Here is a 12,887-nt window from a genome sequence, read left to right as displayed (position 1 = left end):
GATGTCAGTGTCATAGACGATGCTTTCTGTGATAATGCAGTGTCATAGATGATGATCTGGGCTGGGAAACTCACTAGGTACCCAGATACTGATATGTACCTTCTCAGAAGAAAAAGTATGTTGAAATAGTACTGAAGAGCATGGCATCTGCTACTTTCTAGAGTGGCCTAGCTCTTTCCTCAATTGAGAACATTGCTTTACACACTGTCACCACTAGTAAAATGTGCTTTCCTTCTGGGCTCCATTTCCAAAATGACTTAAGAATGTAATTGCTTAAATAATTTTCTGTGAGTAAATTAACATTCTGCATTATATTTTTGACTGTATACAATTGTACTTCCAGGAAAATTTGTTTTTTCTATTGGTCAATGACTAGTTCTAAAATAACGTCTTTGAATCAACTATCTTTGAGTCCTGAGTAATTTTGGGGGGAGGTGGGAGGAATGAAAGCAACATTTTTTTGAGACTTCCTGAGCCTCTCCTATGTGCAAGGCTCTTTGCTAGTTCATTTATTTATAGAATGTGAATATAGAAGAACTAATATAATTGAGACTGATTAAACAAAATGTAAAAAATAATTAGAGAAATCTTAAGAAGAAAAATGCATAAGCACCTATAAAACTTTTTTCAAATTTAAGTTTGTATATACACATTGTTTACCAAATTTTACTACAGAGTCTTTTACTTGTGTGAATTTTCCCTAACTGGACTTCCATAAAACTTTCATGCTTAAAATGTATCCATTAATTTTCACTTTTTAGTGTAGTTTCAATTTCTTCAAAGTGGAGCCAGAATCTAAAGACATTTGAAAAAAAAAACCATAGTTCAGTGTCCTTTTAGAGTTAACAGATATACCCTAATCTCAGCATGTCCAACTAGACCATTTTTTTTAGTAAATCTCTTTTTATTGAGCATCTTCAAAGCAATCAACATAGTTTTTCAACAGAGTTCTCAGAGAAATTCTCACTAATTGTTCACACCCATATTTCTTTGGTTTATATAATATTTAATTATATAATTATGATAAAAAGCACAGTTGGCATAAGCAGGTTTGACACCAAACATAACTGATTCTAAAAGCATACAATTACCATTCAGTGTCCAGAACATAAGCGTGTGGACATGCCAGAGAGTGAGCCTTTTGGCTATGGATATTTAGAATGCTATGTCTGTAAATGAAGATGTTTTACAAGGTTAAAGAAGAATTAGATCTAACTCAGGAATTTGTTAAATAAAAATTAGTTTAGAGGCTTTTACTGTATTATCTCAGGCAACCAAGTAATCTGCAAACAGTATGACAGGTAGCTATTAGTAGCTTCCATTTTGTTTTAACGGTGAAAATAATTATTGGATAATCATAGCTGAGTCTCATAGTGTCCTTTCAGCTTTTTTCTTTCCAATGAGAGTTTAAGAATGCCTAACTCAAAAAAATTAAGAAGAGAAAGTTTCTGAAAATATGGGTCATATCTTTCCCTCCCTTCCATTATCTCTACCTACTTTCTGCTTGCTGCAAGTAATTTAGGGTCTATCCTTCAAGGGGTTCACAGACCAATAGAGGAGGATCATCTCACAGATGACAACTCTTGAGTGCCATAGAAGAGATGCTGTGCTATGGAGAAGTACAGAACCCCAGGAGAGCCCACAGGGGAGGCATTGAGTTCAACTTAAAAACAAAACAAAACTGACTGATAATGGGAGCCTCCCCCAGAGAAACCACATCTGAATTAGGTCTTAAAACATGATTTAGCCCAAGGAAGAAGTTCAGGCAGTGTGACTGCTGGCTGAGGTCATGATTTATCTTGTCTGTTTCCTCAAGACTCATTGCCACACTTGGCATGTGGTTGGTCTTGAACTTTACCTTAGAATTAGCAATCTGGAACAAAGTGAAGGTGAGATCATGTTATATGAGAATAATCTTAAAATCTAGGAGGGAAAATGTTGCAGAGGAGACTTGGCATAAGATCCGAATCTTGAAAGACCTTGAGTGTTACGTGAAAGTTCACATTTTCAGTCTGAAGAAATGGAAAAGCTCTCAAAGAGTTTTAATATAGGGAGTGACATGAGCAAATCTGCATTTACAAGGATAATCTGGCAGCACTGTGGAAAAAGATCAGCTAAAAAGCAATTGCATTAATTTAGCCAAGAAATGATGAGCATCTAAACCAAAACAGGCCCGTGGACATGGAGAGGAAGGGATGAAGCTGATCCCTGCATTCAAATTATTAACTCTTATAACAAGCACAGGAATTAATAGCGTTTGAGGATTCACAGATTTTCCTTTCTCCTTCATCATAAATTAAGAAAATGGCAATTCAAGGAAAGGGGGAAATAGTGCAGAATATCATTGAAACACACTATCATGCATCCCGGGGCTTAAGAAACCTAGGAGTTACTCTCAACTTTTCCAATCAGAGATTTCTCCATTCATTTATTTAATAAATATTTCTTGGGTACCTTCTTTGGGCCAGGCATCGTTCTAGTCTTTGGGAGTACAAGACAAACAGCTTTGATCAAGTTCTGGCAAAATACCTCCATAATTTTTCAGTTTCTCTAGATCCCCACTGTCAGCACACAAATTCTCTTCTCCCTTCTTCTCTCCCTTTTCTGATTAAGTTTTACTCATGCTCTGGATCAGCAGCAAAGCCACTTCCTCCCATGGGACTTCCCAGCCCCTCAGTTGTGGTTAGGGCCTCACGGCCGGTTCTTCCATTGCACTAGTTCTGTACTTCCTCTAAAAGCACATCTGACCACATGGTACTGAACTCATCTGCTTCAGTAGGCTCTGCTTCCCTAAGGACACTGACCACTCTGCTTTGGTCACCGCTAAAGAGTACGTACTCGGAATACTTGTTGAATAAATAGTGAGTACATGAATCAAATGCCTCAACACAGAGTTGTTTCTTCCTCTATAAAAATTATACCAAATCAATTATTATACTTTAAACTGGCGTTAAGTTAGCCCCTTCTGCTCAGGAGGTTCAAGGCCATTAAATGTTAACATTCTGTATTTCTCGCTTCCACTTCAAGGTTGAAAAAATGAGCCACATATGGTTAGCTAAACTCATTTGTAAAAACTTGGCATGTTCTCAAACCACATTCAAAGCTTATGTCAGTTTTGAAGACACAAAAAAAATATATTTTCTAGAACCTCCCCGTCTTTGGTTGAATTTTTGGAAAAGATCTCCCACGATGTGAAGTTCTGTAAACTATGTTCTAAGCTGAATCTGAATATCATGATTTGATTTGAATTTTCCGTAGACCCTTTCTTCTTCAAGCCATGATACTTTAAGGAGCAAAGAAGTCTTATTTATGTATAGACATAAGAAATATTTTAATTTTAAATTCCAAAGTGCCATAGATAATAACATATGTTAATCTTAAAAGCAGTTGTCATGTCTTAAGTAAAAATAAGTCTCTGAAAGATGTTCCATAGAATGTTCTATGCCTACTCTTCAATAAGCATTATAACTTTGATGAAGGTTAAAAAAAAATATCTCTCTAATCCCTGCTCTAACTTCCTTTATTTTTATTATTCTATTTTTAAATTATTATTCATTTATTATTGTATCGTATAACTTATCATTATGACTAAGCATCAAATTAATAGGCAGCAATATCAGCCTCAAACTCTTGGCAATATGTACTTTGTGATTAAAAAATGTCATATTTGGGATGCCTGGGTGGCTCAGTTTGTTAAGCATCTGCCTTCGGCTCAGGTCATGATCCCAGGGTCGTGGGATCGAGTCCTGCATCAGGCTCCCTGCTCAGTGGGAGCCTGCTTCTCCCTCTCCTCCCCGCTTGTGCTCTCTCTCTCTCTCTCTCTCTCTGACAAATAAATAAATAAAATCTTTTTAAAAAATGTCATATTTAGGGAGCCTGGGTGGCTCAGTCTGTTAAGCATCTGCCTTCAGCTCAGGTCATGATCTCGAGTCCTGGGATCGAGCCCCACGTCAGGTTCCCTGCTCAGTGGGAGCCTGCTTCTCCCTCTCCTCCCTGCTTGTGCTCTCTTTCGCTATCTCTGCCACTATCTCTCTCTCTCTTTCAAATAAATAAATAAATAAAATCTTTTTAAAAATGTCATATTTATTTTTCAAGCATAACTCCCTAGCCACGGTTGCCTTAAACCCTAACTTTCATAAAAATCTTAAATTATTATGAAGTTTTATGACAACTAACCATAAATCCATTCAATAGATTTGCCAAACTCTGTATTATACCCAACCAATAATTATGGCAGAAAAAATTAATTATTTTTGTTCCTTTTCCTTCGCTTTTGAACAAATTTCTTTTTCTTTTTAAAGATTTTATTTATTTGACAGAGAGACACAGCGAGAGAGGGAACACAAGCAGGGGGAGTGGGAGAGGGAGAGGCAGGCTTCCTGCTGAGCAGGGAGCCCGATGCGGGGCTGGATCCCAGGACCCTGGGATCATGACCTGAGCCGAAGGCAGACGTTTAATGACCAAGCCACCCAGGAGCGCCTCTTTTTTTTCCCCCTAATCTGGATTTGGAGGTATATTGTCTGACAATTACTGCCAAAGCCCACTCAGAGAAATAATCAAATTGCATTGATATAGTTACAGTATATTTTCCTTTATGGTGCAATGGGGTGGAAACTGATCATTAAGATGTCTGGGTACAGAAAGAAAAAAATTGATACAGAGTTGCCTGTCAAACCAGGAAGTTAAGGAAGGCAAATTAATATTTGTCCAGCTTCTGTTTGTACTAGCCCCATTGCTAGGTGACTTTGAAATTTTTATCTCATTTTAATGAGATAAGTTTATAGTTTATAAGTGTACACTTATAGTTTATAAGTGTACTTCTACCACTACAAAGGTAAAGGTAATTGAGACTCAGTAACTATGGGCCTCCTACCTAAAATGAGAGAGCTAGTCAGTGGTTGAATATGTATCTCATATTCTTCCTGAAGTATCAAATTTGGGGCAGAGTTGAAATAGTCTAGCAAGGAGAAATAACATATTTGATGCTTAAGAATATCAAGTTCAAGTATAACATCTGGAGCTAATGGAAATTGCATGCCATCTCTTTGGGACAGTTTTTTTTTTTCCTGTTTTATTTTGTTTAAAGCAGTTTTGTTTTGCTTTTCTATAATAGTTCACCGCAGAGTTACCAAAGTAGTGTGTAAAGATTCCATTTTTAACACTTGACCTTGAGATCCAAGAAGCATCAATAAATAGCCAGACACAAGAAATTAATGTCTGAAAAAGATCTCAGAGAGTTAAGGTGTTAGGGGTACAAAGGTAGAAAATAGGTATCACCGAGGATAAGAAGTACTGAGAATAAATATTTGAGCCTAAGGCAAGAAAGCCACAGATTATGGCTTTGAATGAGCAAGTGACATTCAGACAAGACATTAAGGGTGATGGTGAGTGAACAATTTGAAAGAAAATATGAAAACAGTTTAATTTTACTGAAGCCAAATTTCCATATCAAAGTATACTGTATGATTAAATATTATATATGTATATAATATGTATACATTATATATATGTAGGGCAAACATGTAAGGTAGTTAATTACTCCCACTTATAGGAGAATATTTTTAAGTAAGAAAGAAATATGATACATTCATTTCTTGTTCTGCAATGACCATACTGCATTTTCTGACATAAGTTAGCCGATAGCATTTATGTAGTAACTGCTTCATTCTACTGGTTCACTTTGGACTTTTTCCAAAGCAAGTATCAGGAGACCCAACTATTACTGACTTCAACACAGTGGAATTTAGTGGTTCATTTAACTGAAGGGTCCTAGGATTGACCTAGCTGCAGGCATAACCAGATCCAGGTCTTCCACAATGCCATAGACCTAGTGCAACCAATCTCCCTACATGGCAGTAAGAGGGATGAGGCAGGTCTGGGATCACACAGTGTCCAGGATTTCCTCTGGCTGGACAGACTTGAGGCATTTGTCCGTCCCTACAATAGTCTTAGTGGTCACAGGGATCTAGTGGTTGATTGGCTGGGTCTGAGTGAAGAGGACTGGTCTCCACACAGGAATTTCCATTGCCAGGAGTAGGGAGAATGGATCTCTGAGAAGCACAGATAACAAAACTCCACCGAGTTCCCTACCTAAGCCCTCTATCTGGCTATCTTCATGGTGGACTTATTTCCTTTATTCATTTTTCCCTCACAAAACAAATGTGTTTGAGCACTTACAATGTGCTAGTGACTGTAGCAGGGAGCAAGAAGGCAGGATACCTGCCAGCAGGAAGCTTGAGGTGAGTGAATGTAAACAGCCCCTTGTACTTCCAAAGGCGCAATGGGTCTGAGATGAGTTTCATCTGCCAAAAATATAATTAATGATGCCTCTCAAAATCTGATATTTGGCTGAGTTGTATTACCTGTCAAAATAGAAAAAAAAATGTAACATACTAACCTCTTGGCTTATTTTATGTCCAACTTTTCTTGTACATAGATTGCTTTAGCTGGACATGATAGCTAGAAGAGGCCAATGTTGAAGGAGAAAAGGGTGGAGTTCTGGAGGAGGCGTCCCTCTGGGGGGTTGATCAGCATGGGGTCTTCAGCATCTGGTCTTGTGTATCTGAAGAGAAGGCAAGAAGGAGGCAGGATCAAATACAAACTTTTTAAGTCATAATTTCAATGATTAAAGTCTGAATATTAATTTCCCTATACTCACTCATCATAAAATGCCCGACATGAAAGATTTGAATAATTAATAAATGATGGTAGTCAGCTTGCCGACTGGCAAATTTTATTATTTCCTTTACAGCCGTAGCCTCCATTCCTCTTTCAGATTCCCCCCATTTACTTCATGGTTGAATGTGTCCCTTTCCTGATATCAAATAACTATATCTTCTTGAAGTATCAATATAAAAAATTCCAGGTGGTTCAGAAGTTTGTGAAGGTAGAAATATACTAGATTGTGCATCAGTGTTAGGGATAAAATTTTGAGATCAGCTTCACAGAATTGTTCCAGAAAAATAAAATCCAAGCAAGAAACTCCTAGATAACCCTTCACTTTGTATTTCAAATTCCCAGACTTTATATCTATCTATCTATTATCTCTCTCTCTCTCTCTCTATCATCTATCTATCTATCATCTATGGATCTATCTATTTATCGATCTATCTAGAATCCTTATGGAATGGGATTCTGTTTTTTTTCCAGTGGTTTTCAAGGAAGGCTCTGCTATGAAATATTGGCATGTTGACTTCAACATCACACACAGAAGCAATGCCTCTGTCACTTTGAGAGTTGACATCTCACCTTGCTAGCTTGCCCTTCTAAGGGGTTGTGTTTGTCGTCTCTGAAAGGCGACAGTTCTCAGAAGGAGACGCAAAACATTAATGCTGATGGATTTTCAAGAAGACAGCAAGACAAGTAACAATCTGTCGAATTGCATTGTCAAAGCAGTTTTGAAGTTCTTGTTTTGTGCCTTTGTCTGTCCTGATCAACGGGTGCTTTGAAAAACTGAAGCAAGTATTGAAGGATGTTAAGAGAGCATGAGGACTATGTTTGTCTAGATTATCTTGATACCTTGAGTTGAATGTAGGATTTTGTTTTGACTTTGTATGCAGTTTCTTGAGGTAACATGGCATCTATACCAGCTTTTAAAAAACACGTCTTACCAGGCAAATGATGGTCTCATAAGCAAAATTCAGGAGGACGGGATTTAAAAGTAGGAATTTTAAAGCTAAAATCATTGAGTGCATATTTTATGTCAGACTCTGTGCCAAGAGCTTCATATGCAGTATCTCAGGTAAACTTGGTAGCAATTCATGAGGCCAGTACTACTATTTAACAGATAGGGAAGTGGTCTCAGGGATCAATAGCTACTGTTTGGTTGCTGAATGATGGAACTGGGGAGGGAGCTCATCATTCAATGACTCCAGAGAACAGATATCCAAGCCTGTGTCTCAGCCGATAATTTGTTTGGGGTAGAAGTTTACAAATATTTTATCAATTACTCTGGGAAATAACCTTCTTTGATTTAAGCAATACTTTTTGGTGTTTGTTTTATATTGGGAAATCTAATCTACAACCAGATCTTGCAACACTGTCTTCATTGTGTGAGAAAAAGCATACTTGTTTAAATTCAGGATTATGAAACTTATTTTTATTTTTATAACATGAGATGTGTCAGGCTTCATCTATCTTGAGTGTTAAAGTCTTATTGCAAAAAGATTCTGCTTTCTTCAGCCCACGTAACTTTCACTTCCAGCCAAGTATTCTTGCAGTGGAGTTGGTCCTACCTCCCCAACCACCATTTAAATGCTCAGTCTGAAACAAGAGGGTGCCCTATTTTCCCAGGCATTTATTATTTCTGGGGTCACACATTTGTTTTTAAGCTTTCTCTTCCCTCTTTGGTTTCTGAGTTTCATTGGTTGTATGATTATTCCCACACGAGTCAGTTCATGCCCTCTAGAAAGCAGACACCAAGCTAGATGGGGTTAGAAGTGTGAGAGATTTAGGGGTGCCTGGGTGGGTAAGGTGGTTAAGTGTCCGACTCTTGATTTTGGTTCAGGTCATGATCTCAGGGTCCTGAGACCCAGCCCCATGTTGGGCTCCACACTGTGTATGGAACCTGTTTAAGATTCTCTCTCACCCTCTACCATTCCCCCCGCCTTGTGTGTGTGCACACAGGCTCTCTCTCTCTCTTAAAAAAAAAAAAAAAAGCAAGAGATTTATTGAGAAAGATGCCTGGCATGATGGGGACGGAGCAGGGCAGGCCCCAAGTCACAATGTAGCATGACATCTGCTAAAGGATAGAGAAGTAGTGGGATCGGAAGAGCTTCACACTGTGGAAAATTCTCTGCCAGCCCAATAGGGGAAGTCAGACACCAAGATTGTCCAGAAAGGACTCACACACTGGGCAAAAATAGCCAGGTCCCATACCAAATCATGCTCAGCTACTGGTGAGGAATCTTCTAGGGACAGAGTGACCTTGACTAAAATGCTGCCACAGATTTGAAGATTTTATAGTTGGTGGCTCTCAGCTGCTATCCTTAGAGAAGTTACTCTTGAGGAAGATCTGAGCCACAGGGTTTCATGGCTGTCACAATTCACCCCTTTTCCTTGGCAGACACTCTTCTCCTACAGGTCTGGGAGACAGCTGTTTCATGGCTCCCTCGGGACTCTTACTGAGGGGAACCCTATAAGGAATCAGTTAGAACAATAAACTATCGCCCTCATCACTGCAGTTCATACGGGGGCTGCAACTGATAGTCATTCTCTGTCTGCCCCCCTGCCATTTGTTCTAAATTCACTTCACTGTCACCATCAGCTAGCACCTCCCCTGTTCTCAGTGGCTTACCTGGTGGTGAGAGGAATCCCTCCCATGAAAGGTTGGAACCCCTGGTAACCAAACCCTTCTTGGGCCATGGTTGCTGCATGGGACTGCATTTCAAAATCACAAATGGGCAAGGGAGTATCAAAAGGGGTTCCACACATTTTTCTTTCTACCCCATCATGTGGTAGCAGCCCTGCCTCCTCCTGCTTATCAAGATGAAAGAGCTGTTCCTCAATGGAGACTTGTCTTCTGGCCTGCTGGCCACTACAAAGGGAGTTCAAATTACCCAGGAGCCAGCTATGGCTTGTTGCTCAATGGAACCCTTCCTAGGTCTTCTAGAAAGAGTGTGCCCCCCTTCGGGGAATAGGATCTTTAACCAGTAGAGCCCCAAATTACAGGAACAGGGATTATTGGTAGTTGGTAAACTGCATTCCTCATGGCATGCTCTCTCTTGAAGGGAGATCTCTGTGGCAGACAACACAGCTGATGTACCAGTATTTGTAGAGGATTTTGCATCCTCACATACTCTCATGTAACTTGCAATGCTTTCTTGTTGGAGGACAATCTATCCTTACCCCACTGACATCAGGTTTGGCCATAAGACTGGTTTTAGCCAACGGAATGTGAATGAAAAATTCATTCTGTCATGTCTGAGCAGAAGCTTTAAGAGACACTATGTGGTTCAGTGAGTCCTTTCTCTCTGCCATAAGGACATATCCGAGGATAGGCTAGATCCTAGAATGAAGAAGATCTGTAGATGAGAGTCACGGCCAATACACTGTCGACCCAATTAATGCATGCAAGAAATAAACCTTTGTTTTTGTAAAGCACTAAGAATCAGGGATTGTTGGTTACTGCAGGATAACCTAACAAGATCTGACTAATAAATTGTACCTTTTTCTATCTGTGATATTTTACTGGTAGCTAGCAAATCTCCTTTGTTCCACTTTCTGATATTTGTATTTCCTTGGCTGTTTCTAAATAACAGATGTCTGCTCATTAATGGCTCTAACTACTGTTCTTAATGTTTCTGAGAGGTCTCTGGATTGGCTACATCAGAAACATCTGGATACAGTTTTCAAAAACAGGACTCATTGGCTACACCTATAGGTTCTGACTCAACAGATGTGATTCAGTAGTTGTCTTTAGTGTGGGTCCTGGAATTTGCATATTTTTAAAACTCCACATGTTCCTACAATAAATTCAGGAATTAGTTGTGTGCTGTGTTCCACTCTCTTCAATTTGCTTTAGACTAATCATCTTCACTGGTCTCTTGAACTTAGATGTACCATAACCCCTTTATTGCTTACCCTTAACCTTGCCTTGGACAATGGCCTTTGTATCCAATTTATTTTAGTCCCATTCCTTTATCCTGCATTCACAGCCTGTTCAAATTAAACTAGCAACTCAGACCTACTATTGTTTGAAGTGTACATTAAATTTCTCTTTGGAAGAAATGTGTGTGTATCTGTGTGTGTGCATGGATATATATGAACAAAAGCATTCAGAGTTAGATGAAACTGTTTTATGCTGAAAAAATGTAATTTTGAAATGAAGCAGCACGGCTAATTATCTGTCTGGAAAAAGGCGCAGGCTCTATTTAGGTCAAAAGTAACAGAGAATTTGCTGATACAATTATTCCTAGTAATGGTCTCATAAATGCCTATGTGCATTAACACATGCATAAATCCCCTCATGTGGCTATGTTACTCGGAATGAGATGACTGTCTAAATAAATCCTTAAAGCACTCTTTGTTCAGTGATATGACAACAGAAATAAGGAAAAGATGAGGATGCAAAATGATTGAAGGCCAAGTTAAATGAAATCAAATATCTATGAGAAAGATGAAGGTTATACTCACCAAAAATCAAAGAGAAAACTCCCCCGTCCACCAAACCCATCCCCCTCCTCCACCACTCCTATTCTGTCTTAAATTCTTAATGATTTTTCCTAAGCCATTCCATCTGAGTGAGCTTCATTTATTTTTTTGATGGATGCTCTTGAAGAAAGCACAGAAAATAAAATATGTGGAGGCACTGTCCATGCTTAGGATGCTCGCTACTCTGATGTGGAAAGCTCCACCCAGCCAACCCTTTGATTTCATTCATGCTTCTGGATATCCATTGCTCAGGTTAGTGTACCCAGCTTCCAGTCATCATTATTTCATTTTGCAAAGATGGTATATCCAGTGTCTGAATATGCACTCAAAATATTCAGAAAAAAAGAAATAAATATAAAAAATATTTTTGACGGAGTGGCAAGTCGTCTAAATTTAATGCCAGAATCAGTCTAAGGTTCTTGTTGAATCTTTTCTGGCTCTATCACCTTGGTCATATAATTATGCTAAGTCCTCAACTGAAGAGGGAAAGAAAAAAACCTCATTTTCCATTATTTTTCCTGCTGGAATGTAAAATTTGTGACAAACATGATAATGCTATGAAAGATACAATATAGAGAATTACAAAACCTTAGCATGAATTTCAACATGTTACAAGGGCAGAGCCAGCCAAAATTAAGGTTAAAAAACAGTTTAAATAAACTTATGTCTGGAAAGGTAGATTCAATAGGCTTCCAAAATTCATATACTCAAGGCTACTTTTTTATCATTCATATCTGTCTAAGAAAATCAGTGGAATATTTCCAACAATGTTTCTTTTTGTTTCCTCTATTGATGAATGAACATAAATGGGGAAAACTCTAGAAAAAAAATCTCTCTTTTAAAAATTCTCATTGACATTCATGTCCTTTTTCTTCATAAAAAGGTCATCATTACTTAATAACATGGAAAAAGGCCCAAGAGTTATTTCCTTTATGATTTGCTGAGCTTCAAACTGAGATTTCTTATATTTTAAAACTTTGTCCAAACTTTCCTACCTAAAACTTAAGAACCTTGTATTTAAAAACTTTGCATACCCTATTTATGAGATATTTAGAACTATCCCAGTATTACGTGATATTTTAACTACACCTCTTTATTTATTATTATACTACTTCATTCTGTGAAATTAGCTTATTAGTAGAACTAAGTTTCTAGTATAACTGAAGGTTTCTGGAGAACCAACCAGAGGTTGGCAATTCCTCCCTCCCTCCCTCCCTCCCTCCCTCCCTCCCTCCCTTCCTCCCTCCCTCCCTCCCTTCCTTCCTCCCTCCCTTCCTTCCTCCCTCCCTCCCTTCCTCCCTCCCTTCCTTCCTTCCTTCCGCCCCTCCTCTCTTCCTCCCTTCCCCTCCTCCTGCTTTCCTGTCTCCTTTTCGCCTCTCTCCCCCCCCCATTTGGTAATGGCACCCCTTTTACTTTTTTTTTTTTTTTTTTTGCTTTGTTTTCCCCACTATATTAACCAGGTGACATTAGGGATGATTTTGATGAAGTGGAGAAGAGTCTCAGGTGCTGTCCACTTGTTCTCAATAATGTGTCAAAAGACAGTCTGTGAGTCATTGTCAGGGACCTCTTGTTTGCTTTTAAAGCCCCTGACAAGATTTCCCTTAAAGAAAAGCAATTGAAGATGAAATATGCTATTGCAGTATTTTCTTTTCCTTTAGAACACTATTTTGAGAGTATCTGGATGCCAGGATACTAGGATGGCTGGAAACAAGTGTTAGGATTTCTCATTATAATCA

The 12,887-nt window shown here is 38.6% G+C and overlaps 1 protein-coding gene across 1 annotated transcript in view; it reads left to right on the top strand.

The window, feature by feature from the left end:
- Window positions 1-12,887, top strand: part of NYAP2 (neuronal tyrosine-phosphorylated phosphoinositide-3-kinase adaptor 2) — a 255,859-nt gene that overhangs the window by 98,000 nt on the left and 144,972 nt on the right. The window lies entirely within an intron of this gene.

The sequence above is a fragment of the Callorhinus ursinus genome, unplaced genomic scaffold, assembly GCF_003265705.2.
Source record: "Callorhinus ursinus isolate GAN/ISIS: 27379988/994484 unplaced genomic scaffold, GSC_fseal_2.0 scaffold2, whole genome shotgun sequence".
Lineage (NCBI taxonomy): Eukaryota > Metazoa > Chordata > Mammalia > Carnivora > Otariidae > Callorhinus > Callorhinus ursinus.
Note: the sequence above shows the minus strand (reverse complement) of the source record. Positions and strands in the feature narration are given on the sequence as shown.